This window comes from Salvelinus namaycush, chromosome 5 (genome assembly GCF_016432855.1).
Source record: "Salvelinus namaycush isolate Seneca chromosome 5, SaNama_1.0, whole genome shotgun sequence".
Taxonomy (NCBI): Eukaryota; Metazoa; Chordata; class Actinopteri; order Salmoniformes; family Salmonidae; genus Salvelinus; species Salvelinus namaycush.
In genome coordinates, this window is record NC_052311.1 from 36925215 (window position 1) to 36943482 (window position 18268).

The window sequence follows — 18268 nt, forward strand, 5'->3', positions numbered from 1 at the left end:
ATACTTCTCTCTCTCATTAATCCGCGCAACATAAATTTGAATTGTTGTCAGTAATTGGCCCAAGGGGAGAGAGCGTGAGGGAGAGAGTGAGGGGGAGAGAGCGAGAGAGAGTGGGGAGAGGGCGAGAGAGAGAGAGAGAGAGAGAGAGAAAGAAAGAGTGAGATGATAACCCTGGGCCCCTGAAAGGCCTCCTTTCTATCTCTGAAGAGCTGCCCAGAGGGGGCCTCTCAGCAGGTGAGTGATATTAAAATGTGGAGCTGCCAAATCCCTTTGCTACCTTCATCTGGGAATGATGAGGGACATGAGATGCCACGGCACCACCTGCTGGCACGCCTTCAGCTACCCCAGGCAGGGAGAGTGGGGCAGAGGGCGTGGGTTGGCACACACAGCCAGAAAATGAAATACACTCATGCTTTGCTGTGCCCTAGTCCACTCCTTCACACACACACACACACACACACACACACACACACACACACACACACACACACACACACACACACACACACACGTGGTAGTAGGGAAGATAACGTCCCTTGTTTTGTTGTGGTGCATTGTTTAGTGGTAATAGTGTGATGTACATCTCTGTGTTCCTTCTAGAGACATCTGCTGTCTTCTTCACCATGTCTCTATAAAACAATGGGAGGCTAAATCATGATGATGCGTTGACGAATCGTCCCGTTCCAATAAAGCTAAAAGATAAAATATAGTGTACTTTTGTTAGAAAAAAATCTGGGTTCTACAGTTTGACCCCACTGCTGCCAACTTCTGTGTAATTCAGTACTGGATCCATGCAGATACCCCACATATCATTCCGGCATGGTTGAAGATAGAATCTTCCTCATGTATGCCATCCTCACTGGCTGCTTTGGCACATTCCCCTATCCATTCTGCTACTTAGTAAAAACCACTCTCAAGATCTGGAACCAGTTTAGATGTCACTTTGGTTTGCAAACCTATTCATTAAGGGCCACTCTACTCATAAATCACGTTTTCCATCCAACCTAGATGGAGCCTTCTTCATGTGGTTCATCCATGGCATCAAATCATTCAATGATTTGTATATTGACGGCATGTTTGCATTGTTCCAACAACCCTCAGCTAAATTCCATCTTCCGAATAGTAATTTCTTTATATATCTACAAGTGCGCAGCTTTGCCCATGACATTATCTCTCAATTCCCCAGTCCTCATGTGGGCCCTCCCACTGATGCATTTTTCACACCATCCCCAACAGTAAAAGGTATGATTTCTTATAGCTATGATAAAAGTTACTCTCTTCACAATCCTTCATTCACAGCTATTAAAACTTTATGGGAACAGGATCTAGTTGATGAGTTTACTGATGACACATGGGAAGATATTCTGTACCGTGTCCACTCCTCTTCTATTTGTGCCAAACATGGTTTGATCCAATGAAAAATCTTACACCGTACTCACTGGACTAAACTCAGGCTTTCTAACATCTATCCTGATCTTGACCCTGTTTGCGACAGGTGTCGGCAAACTCCTGCTTCATTAATACATATGTTTTGGTCCTACTCTTCTCTACATAACCATTGGAGAGTAAATTTGATCTGCCATCTTTGATTCCATATCTAAAGTATTACAAGTGCCTTTTGCTCTTACTGCCATAACATCATTATTTGGGGTAATACCTGAAACTATAAGACTACCAAAATACACATCTGACTTTGTAGCCTTTGTGAGTTTGTTGGCAAGAAGGTTGATTTTACTTCTGTGGAAGTCGCACACTCTTCCCTCTCATTTTGTGTGAATTAAAGAAGTCTTGCACTTGAGTAAATTGGAGAAGATAAAATATACCCTGCGGGTTTCTTCTGACAAATTCTTCCGAATGTGGCAACCTTTCTTTACCTATGTAGAGACTGCAATTTCCCTCTACTCTACAGTAAACTGCCTACCTAAGCACTGTATTTAATTGATCTACCTTCGTGAGTGTTTAATATTAGCCTGTCTTTTTATTATACTTTTTCTATTCATTTTGAAGACTAGCCATGTTTTTATGTAGTTTTTTTGTGCACTTTGTTGTTCCTAATGTATGTTTTGTTATGAACGTTTTATATCTTTGTATGGGCATATACATTCCTACCTCATTCAAAAAGCATGTTCCCATGGTATAGCGAATGTATAAAACACATGTGCAATGTACTGTATTTCAATTTCGTTTACTGTAACTGTGAAAGAAAAAAACAATAAAAAGTTATTAAAATTTAAAATTAAAAAAATCCCAAATAGTTTGCATAGTCAATTTACACACAGCTCTGTCACACACACTTACCCCACCAGACATGCCACCAGGGGTCTTTTCACAGTCCCCAAATCCAGAACAAATTCAAGAAAGCATACAGTATTACATAGAGCCATTATTGCATATTGTTCAAATAAACACCTCAAGGCACAACGCCTCTCCTCTATTTGACTTACAATAGTTTGTGTGTATGCATTGATATGTAGGTTACATGTGCCTTTAAATTTTTTATCAATGTAGTTCTGTCATTGAGCTGTTCTTGTCTATTAATGTTCTGTATTATGTCGTGTTTCATGTTTTGTGTGGACCCCAGGAAGAGTAACTGCTGCTTTTGCAACAGCTAATGGGGATCTTAAAAAAAATACCAATACCAAAATAACAACTATGTTCAGTGAACTTTGAACTTCCTGTCCACTGAGCTGTTGACCACTTGATTTGTGGTGGATTACGAGAGAGAGAGAGAGAGATCTCGTACCCAGATGTACAAGGTGAGAGGCATCGTTGATGAATGGCATGGTTCATGATGATTTAGGAGACCCCTGTAAGTATGTTATTGGCTAAACTCTAAATTTGTCTCACTGAATCCCTGAATTAATTACCTAATTTGGTAATATAATACTCTACTTGTCATGCATCACACTGCTGGGTTCTTTTCAACCGTGGCGAGTGGAGAAGAGTTCCTCCGCTCCTCCACTCCGGAAAACAAATTGAGATCATATAAATGGATTGGCTGGCTCACTGTAAAACAGCAAGTAAATATAATTGATATCTTATTGATTGAGATGTAAAAGGCATGAACAGACCATTACCCATCATGGAGTGCACATAAACCAGGGTTCCCCAACTGGCGGCCCGGGGGCCAAATTTGACCCGCAGGTGATTTTATTTGGCCCCAAAGATATCTGGCCAACAAAAAATATATACACTGCTCCAAAAAATAAAGGGAACACTTAAACAACACAATGTAACTCCAAGTCAATCACACTTCTGTGAAATCAAACTGTCCACTTAGGAAGCAACACTGATTGACAATAAATTTCACATGCTGTTGTGCAAATGGAATAGCAATTAGCAAGACACCCCCAATAAAGGAGTGGTTCTGCAGGTGGTGACCACAGACCAATTCTCAGTTCCTATGCTTCCTGGCTGATGTTTTTGTCACTTTTGAATGCTGGCGGTGCTTTCACTCTAGTGGTAGCATGAGACGGAGTCTACAACCCACGCAAGTGGCTCAGGTAGTGCAGCTCATTCAGGATGGCACATCAATGCGAGCTGTGGCAAGAAGGTTTGCTGTGTCTGTCAGCGTAGTGTCCAGAGCATGGAGGCGCTACCAGGAGACAGGCCAGTACATCAGGAGATGTGGAGGAGGCCGAAGGAGGGCAACAACCCAGCAGCAGGACCGCTACCTCCGCCTTTGTGCAAGGAGGAGCAGGAGGAGCACTGCCAGAGCCCTGCAAAATGACCTCCAGCAGGCCACAAATGTGCATGTGTCTGCTCAAACGGCCAGAAACAGACGCCATGAGGGTGGTATGAGGGCCCGACGTCCACAGGTGGGGGTTGTGCTTACAGCCCAACACCGTGCAGGACGTTTGGCATTTGCAAGAGAACACCCAGATTGGCAAATTCGCCACTGGCGCCCTGTGCTCTTCACAGATGAAAGCAGGTTCACACTGAGCACGTGACAGACGTGACAGAGTCTGGAGACGCCGTGGAGAACGTTCTGCTGCCTGCAACATCCTCCAGCATGACCGGTTTGGCGGTGGGTCAGTCATGGTGTGGGGTGGCATTTCTTTGGGGGGCCGCACAGCCCTCCATGTGCTCGCCAGAGGTAGCCTGACTGCCATTAGGTACCGAGATGAGATCGTCAGACCCCTTGTGAGACCATATGCTGGTGCGGTTGGCCCTGGGTTCCTCCTAATGCAAGACAATGCTAGACCTCATGTGGCTGGAGTGTGTCAGCAGTTCCTGCAAGAGGAAGGCATTGATGCTATGGACTGGCCCGCCCGTTCCCCAGACCTGAATCCAATTGAGCACATCTGGGACATCATGTCTCGCTCCATCCACCAATGCCACGTTGCACCACAGACTGTCCAGGAGTTGGCGGATGCTTTAGTCCAGGTCTGGGAGGAGATCCCTCAGGAGACCATCCGCCACCTCATCAGGAGCATGCCCAGGCGTTGTAGGGAGGTCATACATGCACGTGGAGACCACACACACTACTGAGCCTCATGTTGACTTGTTTTAAGGACATTACATCAAAGTTGGATCAGCCTGTAGTGTGGTTTTCCACTTTAATTTTGAGTGTGACTCCAAATCCAGACCTCCATGGGTTGATAAATTTGATTTCCATTGATAATTTTTGTGTGATTTTGTTGTCAGCACATTCAACTATGTAAAGAAAAAAGTATTTAATAAGAATATTTCATTCATTCAGATCTAGGATGTGTTATTTTAGTGTTCCCTTTATTCTTTTGAGTTTTGAGCAGTGTATATACACTACTGGTCAAAAGTTTTAGAACACCTACTCATTCAAGGGCTTTTATTTATTTTTACTATTTTCTACATTGTAGAATAATAGTGAAGAAGAACTATGAAATAACACATAGGGAATCTTGTAGTAACCAAAAAAAGTATTAAACAAATCAAAATATATTTTATATTTGAGATTCTTCAAAGTAGCCACCCTTTGTCTTGATGACAGCTTTGCACACTCTTGGCATTCTCTCAACCAGCTTCACCTGGAATGTTTTTCCAACAGTCTTGAAGGAGTTCCCACATATGCTGAGCACTTGTTGGCTGCTTTTCCTTCACTCTGCCGTCCAACTCAGCCAAAACCGTCTCAATTTGATTGAGGTCGGGGGATCATTTGATGCAGCACTCCATCACTCTCCTTCTTGGTAAAATAGCTCTTACACAGCCTGGGGGTGTGTTGGGTCATTGTTCTGTTGAAAAACAAATGATAGCTCCACTAAGCCCAAACCAGATGGGATTGCGTATTGCTGCAGAATGCTGTGGGAGCCATGCTGGTTAAGTGCGCCTTGAATTCTAAATAAATCACAGACAGTGTCACCAGAAAAGCACCCCCACACCATAACACCTCCTTTTCCATGCTTTATGGTGGGAAATACACATTCGGAGATCATCCGTTCACCCACCCCGCGTCTCGCAAAGACACTAATGAACTTATCCTCTGCAGCAGAGGTAACTCTGGGCCTTCCATTCCTGTGGCGATCCTCATGAGAGCCAGTTTAATCATAGCGCTTTATGGTTTTTTGCGACTGCACTTGAAGAAACTTTTAAAGTTCTTGAAATGTTCCATATTGACTGACCTTCATGTCTTAAAGTAATCATGGATTGTCCTTTCTCTTTGCTTATTTGAGCTGTTCTTGCCATAATATGGGCTTGGTCTTTTACCAAATAGGGCTATCTTCTGTATACCCCGCCTACCTTATCACAACACAACTGATTGGCTCGAATGCATTATGAAGGAAAGAATCACCTGTTATTGAAATGCATTCCAGGTGATTACCTCATGAAGCTGGTTGAGAGAATTTCAAGAGTGACAAAAGTTGTCATCAAGGTAAAGGGTGGCTAATTGCAAATTGTAATTTGAATGCACAGCGATACCGTGACAAGATCCTGAGGCCCATTGTCATGCCATTCATCCGCCACCATCACCTAATGTTTCAGCATGATAATGCACGGCCCCATGTCGCAAGGATCTGTACACAATTCCTGGAAGCTGAAATTGTCCCAGTTCTTCCATGGCCTGCATACTCACAGACGTGTCACCAATTGAGCATATTTGGGATGCCATGGATCGACGAGTACGACAGTGTGTACCAGGTCCTGCCAATATCCAGCAACTTCGCACAGCCATTGAAGAGGAGTGGGACACCATTCCACAGGCCACAATCAACAGCGAAGGAGTCAAATAGTAGTCACACCAGATATTGACTGGTTTCTGCATATATCTGTATTCCCAGTCATGTGAAATCCATAGATTATTTTTTAATTTAACCTATATTTAACTAGGCAAGCAAGTTAAAAACAAATTCTTATTTACAATGACAATCTAGGAACAGTGGGTTAGCTGCCTTGTTCATGGGCAGAACGACAGATTTTCACCTTGTCAGCTCAGGGATTCGATAAAGTAACCTTTTGGTTACTTGCCCAACGCTCTAACCACTAGGCTACCTGCCGCCCCAGATTAGGGCCTAATGAATGTATTTCAATTGACTGATTTCCTTAAATGAACATTAAGTCAGTAAAATCTTTGAAATTGTTGCATGTAGCATTTATATTTCTGTTCAGTATAATGTTGACTCCCAAACAGAATATATGATTCCATTTGTGTTATTTCATAGTTTGATGTCTTCACTATTATTCTACAAATGTAGAAAATAGTAAAAATAAAGAAAATCCTTGAATGAGTGATACTGTATTATATGTATATATAGATCACACTATTGGCATTTTTCTGGAGCCTCAGCTCTGACAGGTGCTGTCAATTTGTGACTGGAGAGAAACTCCTCTCTAGAGTATTGGGCTGGGCTGTCAGTGTGTTTTATCCTCACTCAGAGGGAGTATTTCAACAAGCAGCTGGAGTTAGCATGGGTGGTGGGGCAGGAAGAGGGGGAGAAGGAGAGAGGGGGAGGAAACTGCCCAAAATTGTCCCACTCATCACGGGTCATTATCATACCAACGACAGACATGATAAATCATGGCCCTTTCGTAGACCCTCTGCACAAACGGCATGACAAACAGCTTAGCCTCTAACCACCAAGGTCAGCATAAGGCTATGCACCGAGAACCTCGAAAAAGCTGAGCTTGCTTTATTTGCCCTCAAGTTGAACATTTATGCGTTTGGGTGGTACTGTACTTGTCATCAATATTTTGAAGGGGGGTTTTGTAATTGAGCTCTTGAATGCGTAGGCCTACTAGCACAGGCATGCGATAAGTATTTAATGCTAAGCATTTTCGAAATAAAATATTATGGTAAAAAAAATAATATTGGGATTCAACAGCAGCTCTTCCACAAAGTGGAATTCAAGCAATACTGTACAGTAGCTAGCCCTTTGTACTTTATGTATAAGATATGCATGTTGTACTACCACTTATAAAGATTACGATTTATTTGGGACTATTAGTATTCTAGAGTCTGCAAATGTTGAATCACAATAACAATAGCTATAGTACTGGTTACAAAATGAAATGGCTGATGCACACCAACCTTCCCTTCTGTGGCTTAATGTTGTCCCTGGTCTGATGATGGCATGAGAGGACTGCAATAGCTGTTGAGTGTCACTGTCCTGGCTTCCTGGCTGAGGGCAGTGCTGCTGCTGCTTCTGGTCATCTCCCCCTTGGCCCTGTGTGCCCCATGCCCCAGGGGCTGCAGCTGGCCTGGGGTCAGGGAGGTGCACTGCACCTTCAGCCACCTCACCTCCACCCCACACAATCTGCCTAAGGACACAGAGAGGGTCAACCTAGGGTAAGACTGCCTGTGCTTCATATACAGTATGAATGTTCTTTTTTATTATGGGTTATGGAATTGTAACTAAGAAAGTGTAATGTACTGGAGTGTGATGAGGTTCTGAGCAACCAATGTTAGCTACAAAGTGTATTACTTTTTTGAAAGAGTAAACTCGCACATACACTTTAATAACTTCTTATGGCTTCAAGGGGCAGTATTGAGTAGCCAGTTAAATCGTGCCCATTTCAAACGGCCTCGTACTCAATTCTTGCTCGTACAATATGCATATTATTATTACTATTGGATAGAAAACACTCTCTAGTTTCTAAAACCGTTTGAATTATTTCTCTGAGTGAAACAGAACTCATTCTGCAGCACATTTCCTGACCAGGAAGTGGAATGTCAGAAATCGATGCTCTGTTCAACTTCCTGCCTATACATGGGCATGATACGTAAGAGTCTACGTACACTTCATACACCTTCCCCTGGTTGTCAAGAGGCGGTGAGAGAAGAAATTTCGTGTTTATCTTGGTCTGAGGTGGAATTAAAGCTCTTTGTATGACGTGACCGTCCATTTCCTGTTTCTGGAGCGCGCGAAAGGGGACATGGATTTGCCTTCTGTTTAGCTGTCGTTATGGACGACTAACATCTCCGGTTTAGATTTTATTTGATACATGTGACCATATCATCGTAAAGTATGTTTTTTCAATATAGTTTAATCAGATTAATGAAATTTTTTCGGGAGTTTTGCCGTGTTCCGTTCTCTGACTTTGTTGACGTTGGAGAGATCCGTGCCACTTGGCAAGTGCCCATGCTAAATCAAGAGGGAAATTTGCCGTTCCAGATCCAAACAACGACTGTTCTGGACAAAGGACACCTTGTCCAACATTCTGACGGAAGATCACCAAAAGTAAGAAACATTTTATGATGCTATTTCTAATATCTGTCGTGCATGTGAACTGGTCGTCGGCGCCCAAGTGTTTCTGGCTATTGTGGCTACGCTAATATCACGCTATATTGTGTTTTCGCTGTAAAACACTTGATAAATCAGAAATATTGTCTGGAATCACAAGATACCTGTCTTTCAATTGCTTTACACTATGTATTTTTCAGAAATGTTTTATGATGAGTATTTAGTTATTTGGCGTTGGTGTCTGTAATTTTTCTGTCTGCTTTCGGTGCAATTTCTGACTGTAGCTGCAATGTAAACTATGATTTATACCTGAAATATGCACATTTTTCTAACAAAACATATGCTATACAATAAATATGTTATCAGACTGTCATCTGATGAAGTTGTTTCTTGGTTAGTGGCTATTTATATCTTTATTTGGTCGAATTTGTGATAGCTACTGATGGAGTAAAAAACTGATGGAGTAAGAAAAGTGGTGTCTTTTGCTAACGTGGTTAGCTAATAGATTTACATATTGTGTCTTCCCTGTAAAACATTTTAAAAATCGGACATGTTGGCTTGATTCACAAGATGTGTACCTTTCATATGCTGTATTGGACTTGTTAATGTGTGAAAGTTAAATATTTTTAAAAAATATCTTTTGAATTTCGCGCCCTGCACTTTGAGCTGGCTGTTGTCATAAGTGTACCGACGTCGGGCTTGCACGCCAAACAGGTTAACGTGCTAACAGGTGTATGAAAAACTTGGTATTGACAAATAGACATCGGTATGCTGGTGCGCAATGTCTAATATTAAAGAAGTCTCGAGGTATTGCTCGCCTGAAGTAGAATAGCTCATGATAAGCTGTAGCCCACACTATCTACCAAGAGAGTTCTCCTCTATATTATTCGTAGCCGTCTATTTACCACCACAAACTGATGCTGGCACTAAGACCGCACTCAATAAGCGTGTTTAAGGCCATAAGCAAATAAGAAAATGCTCATCCAGAAGCGGGGCTCCTAGTGGCCAGGGACTTTAATGCAGGCAAACTTAAATCCGTTTGACCTAATTTCTACCAGCACGTCACATGTGCAACCAGAGGGGGAAACAAGGAGTGGGACACTAATCTAGACGCTTATAAGAAATCCCGCTACGCCCTCAGACAAACCATCAAATACACTGACTGACGCTCGTCTGATGTCGCAGGGCTTGAAAACTATTATGAACTACAAAGGGAAACCCAGCCGCGAGCTGCCCAGTGACGCGAGGCTACCAGATGAGCTAATTGCCTTTTATGCTCGCTTTGAGGCAAACAACACTGAACCATGCATGAGAGCACCAGCTGTTCCGGACGACTGTGTGATCACGCTCTCCCTAGCTGATGTGAGCAAGACCTGTAAAACAGGTCAACATTCACAAAGGCTATGGAGACCTACATTGAGGACTCCTTAGCTGCATGGTGTATCCGTCCTTCTACTTCATCCGCCGGTGCAGGGTTCTTTGTGGAGAAGAAGGACAAAACCCTGCGTCCGTGCATCGACTACCGGGGCCTCAATGAAATCACTGTGAAGAACCGCTACCCGATACCACTCATAGCCTCGGCCTTCGAGCCGCTCCAGGGGTCCACCGTTTTCTCCAAGTTGGATCTGCAGAATGCCTACCACCTGGTGTGGATACGGGAAGGGGACGAGTGGACTACTGCCTTCAACACGGCCAGCGGTCACTACGAATATCTGGTCATGCCATTTGGCCTTACCAACGCTCCAGCTGTGTTCCAGGCCCTGGTTAATGATGTTGTCTGCGACATGTTGAACCGGTTCATCTTTGTCTACCTCGACGACATCCTCGTTTTCTCCCACTCAACCCAAGAACACGTGCTCCACGCCTGACAGGTTCTCCAGCGCCTCCTGGAGAACTAGCTTTTTGTAAAAGCGGAGAAATGCAAAATCCATCGCTCCACTATCCCCTTCCTTGGTTACACCATTGCTGCAGGGAATGTACAGATGGATCTCGGAAAGGTGAGAGCAATGTGGATTGGTGGATTGGCCGCAGCCTACATCCAGAGTGCAGCTGCAACGTTTCCTGTGATTTAGCAACTTTTATCGATGGTAAATCCAGGGTTACAGCACCCTGGCTTCCCCCTGTCTACACTCACCTCTCCCAAGGTTCTGCTCACGTGGTCCCCAGCTGCTGACAGGCTATTCCGGGACCTCAAGCACCACTTCACGACAGCTCCCATATTGGTTCATCCTGACCCATCCCGTCAGTTTGTGGTGGAGGCTGATGCTTCGGATGTCAGAGCGTGGGCTGTCCTTTCCCAGCATTCAGCCCTGGACCTCAAGTTTACATCCCTGCGCCGCCTTCTCCCATCGCCTCAACACCAAGGAGAGGAATTACACTGTGGGGAATCATGTGCGACTCACAGTGAAGATGGAATTGGAGGAGTGGAGACACTGGTTGGAGGGGGCGGAACATCCGTTCATTGTGTGGATTGATCACAAGAACCTGAATTATCACCGCATTGTCAAGCATAAATTCCAGGCAAGCTAGGTAGGCCCTGCTTTTAACCTGGTTTAAATTCTCCCTCTCCTACCTACTGGGATCCAAGAATATCAAGCCAGATGCGCTGTCATGCCACTATAGTCCCGCGGCTACACTCAGCGTTCCCAGCTGAACCCCGGGGGGGCACAGATAACCGGATGTTTGTTCCTGACGCTGCCCTCCCCTCGGTCCTGGAGTGGGCCCACTCCTCCAGGCTTACCTGCCACCCGTGCTCCCGTCGGACCCTGGCCTTTGTGCGGCAACACTTTAGGTGGCCTACCATTGTTCCGGACGTCTCCGCGTTCATCGTCGGCTGCACGACCTGTGCGCAGAACAAGACTCCTCGGCAAGCTCCGGCTGGTCTCCTTCAACCACCGCCTGTCCCTCACTATCTCTGGTCTCACATATCCCTGGACTTCGTCACGGGTCTCCCCCCGTCTGATGGCAACACCGCCATCCTGACGGTAGTGGACTGGTTTTCCAAAGCCGCACATTTCATTCCTCTCCCCAAGCTACCATCTGCCAAAGAGACGCCCCAGATCATGGTGCAGCACGTCTTCCGGATCCATGGAGTCCCGGTGGACATGGTCTCTGACCGGGGTCCTCAGTTCTCGTCATGGTTATGGAAAGTGTTCTGCACACTCATTGGGTTGTCGGCCAGCCTAACCTCTGGGTTCCACCCTCAGTCCAACGGCCAGTCGGAGCGAACCAATCAAGATCTGGAGACCATTCTTCGCTGCCTTTTCTCCGCCAACCCCACCACCTGAAGCCAGCAACTCGTGTGGGTTGAATACGCCTGCAACATCCTCCCCTGCTCTGCCACCGGGCTCTCGCCTTTTGAGTGTTCCCTGGTCCCGTGTGGCTCAGTTGGTAGAGCATGGCGCTTGCAACGCCAGGGTTGTGGGTTCATTCCCCACGGGGGGACCAGGATGAATATGTATGAACTTTCCAATTTGTAAGTCGCTCTGGATAAGAGCGTCTGCTAAATGACTTAAATGTAAAAATGTAAATGTTATCAGGCCCCACTCTTCCCAGAGCAAGAGGAAGAGGTCGGCATACCATCGGCCCAGATGTTTGGCCGCCGCTGTTGCTGTACCTGGAAGAGAGCCCGGTCAGCTCTTCTCAAGACTACCTACAGGTATCAGCGACAACGGACCGCCACCGGACCCCGGCTCCCGGTATCGTCTCGGGCAGAGGGTATGGCTGTCCACCCAAGATCTGCCCCTCCGGGTGGAGTACTGCAAACTTTCTCCCCATTTTATCGACCCTTTCCCCATCTCCAAGATCATTAGCCCCTCCGCTGTTCGTCTTCTGTTGCCCCGTACCCTCCGTACACATCCTACTTTTCATGTGTCTAGGATTAAACCTATGTTTCACAGCCCTTTGTCTCCTGTTTCAGACTCTGCTCTGGATTACTGACCTCTGCCAGCCCTTGACCTATTGTTTGCCTGCCAGGTGACTACCTCATGAAGCTGGTTGAGATAATGCCAAGAGTGTGCAAAGCTGTCATCAAGGCCAAGGGTTGCTACTTTGAAGAATCTCAAATATAATATGTATTTTAATTTGTTGAACACTTTTTTGGTTACTACATGATTCCATATGTGTTATTTCATTTGTGTTATGTCTTCACTATTATTCCACAATGTAGACAATTATAAAAAATAAAGAAAAACCCTATAAAATGTTCTCTCATTTGTTGAGAGGCAATCATATGGTAAATCATGTTCAAAATGAATCTTTTTTTTTTCCCTTGCCAGATTCTACAACAAGCTGAAAACCGTCACCCTTGGTATATTTGAGGGCTTGGTCAGCCTGGTCTGACTCCACCTCGACCGCAACAACATAGACTTCATCGAGCCGTACACCTTCAGTGGGCTAACATCATTATTTATTTTATTTTTTTTATTTATTTTTTTATCCCCTTTTCTCCCCAATTTTCGTGGTATCCAATCGCTAGTAATTACTATCTTGTCTCATCGCTACAACTCCCGTACGGGCTCGGGAGAGACGAAGGTCGAAAGCCATGCGTCCTCCGAAGCACAACCCAACCAAGCCGCACTGCTTCTTTAACACAGCGCGCCTCCAACCCGGAAGCCAGCCGCACCAATGTGTCGGAGGAAACACCGTGCACCTGGCCCCCTTGGTTAGCGCGCACTGCGCCCGGCCCGCCACAGGAGTCGCTGGAGCGCGATGAGACAAGGATATCCCTACCGGCCAAACCCTCCCTAACCCGGACGACGCTAGCCCAATTCTGCGTCGCCCCACGGACCTCCCGGTCGCGGCCGGCTGCGACAGAGCCTGGGCGCGAACCCAGAGACTCTGGTGGCGCAGTTAGCACTGCGATGCAGTGCCCTAGACCACTGCGCCACCCGGGAGGCCCCGGGCTAACATCATTAACACTACTACAGCTTGAGGGGAACAAGCTGAGGGACCTCCACCCAGACAGCTTCGTCACCCTCTCTCTCCTGGGAAACTTCTGGACCTGGGCTGTATCACCTCCACATATCTGACAACCAGCTGCACTAACTCCAGCCTGGGACTGTGCAGCCTTCAGCAAGCTGGAGCTACTCTCACTGCAGGGCAACCCCTGGACCTGTGACTGCCATCTCCAGTGGCTGCTAGAGTGGAAAACCAAGCATGAGGGTAAGGCCTCTCACACATACATTCTCTCTCTCTCTACGGTTGTTTGTACTGTATAGTCCTGAAGAGCCTGACCTAGCGGACACCTGGGACCTGGAGCGTCCCCTGGGCCACCTCACCTTCGTCCTGTCCGACAGCCATGGGAACACAGCGTACGAGGCCTGCAATGTCCGGCAGCCCAGCAAGAGCTTCTCTGTGACATTAGAGAACCTGCGGATGTCCGGGGCAGTGGCGGTCAATGTGACCCTGGCCAGCCTGCTGGAGTGTGAGATCAACCGGGACGCTCTGCAGAACCTCTGGAGGATGATGGCCTACTACTACGAGAGCCCCGCCCTCATGGAGAGGGGGATGAGTAGAGAGAGAACACCAGCAGAATCACAACAAGGAATCCCCTTACTTTACAGATCTCAAATGACACTTCATGGCTGAACCGACATGGCTCCTCCAACTCAGGGTCACCCTGCAGCTAAACAGGAGGCAAACCACCCCAAAAAAACTGGCGCTGGACTACCACATTCATCTCCAAGCACATCAGTGGTAGGGGAAAACAGGAGGATGGGACTTCCTCCTGGACCCTGATACAGAGAGGAAGCCTGGGGAGAGTTCAGTCTGTGCTGGAGGGCTCTGAGGTCAGTTTGGGGTGTACAGTAATCAGTTCAGGGTTACAGTCTGTAGAGTGGATGCTCCCAGATCTATCTAACCTGGAAGAATCTAATTCCTGGCTGGTGTCTGAGGGAGGCAGACTGGTCATTGGGAATGCTAGTGTGTCTGACTCTGGGTTGTATCACTGTCTGGTCCGCACCGAGACTGATGTGGACATGGTGCCTGTGAGGTTGACAGTGAAAGAACGCCTGCTCAGCCCAAACACCAAATGGGAAGATGGAGGTTGAAAGCGGGGAGTCCCTCTCACTTCCCTGCTCTGTGACCTCAGCACAGCCCTGCGAGACACACTGGTACTTCCCTAAAAATCTGATCCTACTACCGTCGCCACCAAAGGGGAGGGTCTAGGTCAATCAAAATGCCACTGTGGTGATCAAAAAGACAACTCGTGAGGACACTGGGGAGTACAGCTGTTTGGTTGCTAACCTCCATGGACTAGACATGTTGGCTCATCTTGTGGTTGTCATAGGGGAGAAAAACGTGGATGCAAAAGAAGAGGGTGAGAAAGAATCATCAGGTGTTGAAACAGCCAGAGGAGACTCACCTTTGTTTAAGAATAAGAAGGATGAAGGTGAGGGGTCGGGATTCGAGGAGATAAAACACCCCCATGCTACACAGTCTCAAAAGAGGGTAGGTGGACAACGGAGGTACCCTGGAAGGTTTCTACGTCCTGGTACGAAAGGGAAGCGAATCAAGAATAATAGGAGGAAACCTAATAAGTTGGTCAAGGAGCTCGACCCCAACCGTTGGGCTGACATCCTAGCCAAAGCTAACGCTAAGCCTCTGACAGTACCACCTACAAGACAACCACCAACAACAAAAACGGCAATGACAATGACAGCCAAAACCCCTGTGACCACTCCCAAACCCACTACCACCACTAAAAAAACTACAACTACTACAATTTCGACCACTGCCACATCAACTACTACTCCTCCTCCTCCAGCTACAACCTTAACTAAAAATCCCATCAAGCGCCATTCTTAAACCAAAACTGCGAGCCCCGAGTGGTGCAGCGGTCTAAGACACTGCATCTCAGTGCTAAAGTCATCACTACAGACCCTGGTTTGATTCCAGGCTGTATCATAACCGGTCGTGACTGGGAGTCCCATAGGGCGGCGCACAATTGGCCCAGCGTATCCAGGTTAGGGCTTGGCCAGGGTAGGCCGTCATTGTAAATAATCATTTGTTCTTAACCGACTTGCCTGGATAAATAAAAATTCTAAAGAAACAGAAGGAGAATTAGACTTTTCCGAAAAGCAACCTGAACCTTTACGACCTCCACCTTGAAAACAGGCCCCAAGATGGAAAGCACCACCTATGAACTGTGGTAGAGGAGATCCAAACAGAGACTCAGACTCGGTCATAAACCTGTATGTTACTGATACTCCTCAATCCATCTCACAACCAGGGCAGCTAGAGGACAAGCATGTCGAGAGAGAGAAGAAGAGGGTGAATCAAAAAAACAATCCTGTTTGGACTAACAGACAGAGACCCCCTTATAGACGGGGCAGACCCCAACAGAGACGGTTTCGACCTCAGAACCCTTCCCTCATCACACAAACTACAGATGACCCTCCCTCAAAACACAACAACAGTTGAAAAACATGAATCTACTGCATCACGCAATGACAATTTTAAAATGGAGGACAATATTACAGAAGAAATACCCACTATTTTAACGCATGATGACAATGAGCCTGTTGATCAAATCATTGATCCAGCACCACCATAGCAAAATCAGATAGATTCACATAAAAGCATTATCACCAGAGGTGAAAGACACTAGTGTATTTAACCCTTCAAACAGAGAGCATGTACCTGCACCAGAGACAATCACCACACCAGAGCCTGAAAATATGCCTCCCCAACTGAGATGAGGACACGGGAGAACTCAAATAAACAGGACGCTTATCAGACAGACTACATAAAACAGGCAAACATCCACAAAGATAACTACAAAACCAACTCTTATTATGATATGAATATAAAACCTGTCACGTGACACGGTTACTATGGAAACACAGGTCATGACTAAAGTCAAGGTAGCTGCACAGCCAGAAACACCTATAACAAAAATCCATATTCAAAATCAACCTCCTAAAAATCGCAAGATAAAACACAAACACAAACACACTTGAGAACACCCGCTGCAAAAGGCATTACTCCTCGGGAGGACATTGTAAGAAATAGATACAAAAATTAAGAGGATCACTTTAAAACTAAACCTGACAGTCACAGTCTCTCCATCCACCCCTGGATCCACCAACAGCACGTCCAAAGGAGCGTTCAAACCACCTCTCCACCCCGCTCTCCCATCCCCTATTGCCCTTACAGCCGCTTTCCAGTTCATGGTTCAGGGCCATATCCTGCCTTTACAGAGAGGCCCTGGCTTTCCCCCCCGGGGAAAGACAGCAGGACCTCTTAACGCTCTCCATGCTCAAAAACAGATAGACAGGCTCAGCTCGATCGCATTTCACAGCTAGCGAAGAGAGTGACACCTAAGCCCAAGATCAGTCACCCTACACACAGACCTCACTACCAGCCTCCCACTCCATCATATAACTACCAGCCTGTGCCCCCCACCACCTCCCTCCCCGTGCCCATCATTAGACCCTACTCCACAGCCAGTGTCCTGCAAGGCAGCCGCTGGCACTACAGCCACTGGGGCCCGAGGAGCCGTTCCCCAACCTGATGGGTAGTGGGGTGAAGTCAATGATCTCACTTCTGTGAACAGTCAGTGTGTCTGCCATGGCTGAGGGCGATGTGCTGCTGCCTTGTGAAGCATCAGGAGACCCACAGCCAGCGCTCTCCTGGACCAAAGTCTCCACAGATATTGAAATACTCCTATTGTAAACACTCCTATTGTAATGCTAGGCATGAACATTATGACTTCAGCCTCTCGTCTGCTTACCATCATAAAGAAAAATATACAACTGAAATACTATCATTTACAAGCTTGTTAACATTCTAGGGGAGGAAGAAATACTATATGCATAGGCTAATTGAGGCTCCAAAGGATTAAACACTAAACACAAAGGATTAAACACTAAAATAGATTAACAAAATGGCACCACCTGAGTGTGCTCAACTCACAAGTGACTAATATTTCATGATGTAATATTTGACAGAGAGACCCTTGACAAAAGCTCCACAATGATTCACAGCATTAACATTATAATTCAAGACTAATCCAGAGTACCAATTATGTGCTTCTCTCTACTTTCAACAACAGGTGCTACCATCCACGCCAACACAGAACACCGACAGAGATTTGAAGTTCTAAAGAACGGCACCTTCGTGATTAAAAACGTTAAACTACAGGACTGAGGCCAGTACCTCTGCACGGCACTGAACAAATTTTACCCTGGCTGTGCTGACCCAGCCTCCCAAAATCATAGGACCCCACTCCAAAGAGATCCCAGTGTATCTGGGCAAGCCTATAAGCTTAGACTGTGTAGCCTCAGGCAGGCCTCAGATCTCCTGGATTCTTCCAGACAGGACCTCTGTGCATGATGTGGGAGTTCTTGACAGGGCAGCCTCTTTGCTACCTAATGGCAACCTGAGGGTCCAATAAGCCAACTTCTCCAGTAAAGGAGACTATAAGTGTCAAATCAAATCATAAAATAAAATTTACTGGTCACAGACACATGGTTAGCAGATGTTATTTTGAGTGTAGTGAAATGCTTATGCTTCTAGATCCGACAGTGCAGCAGTATCTAACAGGTAATATCTAACAATTCCACAACAAAACCTAATACACACAATCTAGTAAAGGAATGGGATGAGAATAT

General features: G+C 46.0%; 1 pseudogene; it reads left to right on the top strand.

Moving 5' to 3' along the window:
• Positions 1 to 12183: 12183 nt before the first annotated feature.
• LOC120047093 lies at positions 12184 to 17804 on the top strand (annotated as a pseudogene).
• Positions 17805 to 18268: the final 464 nt, after the last annotated feature.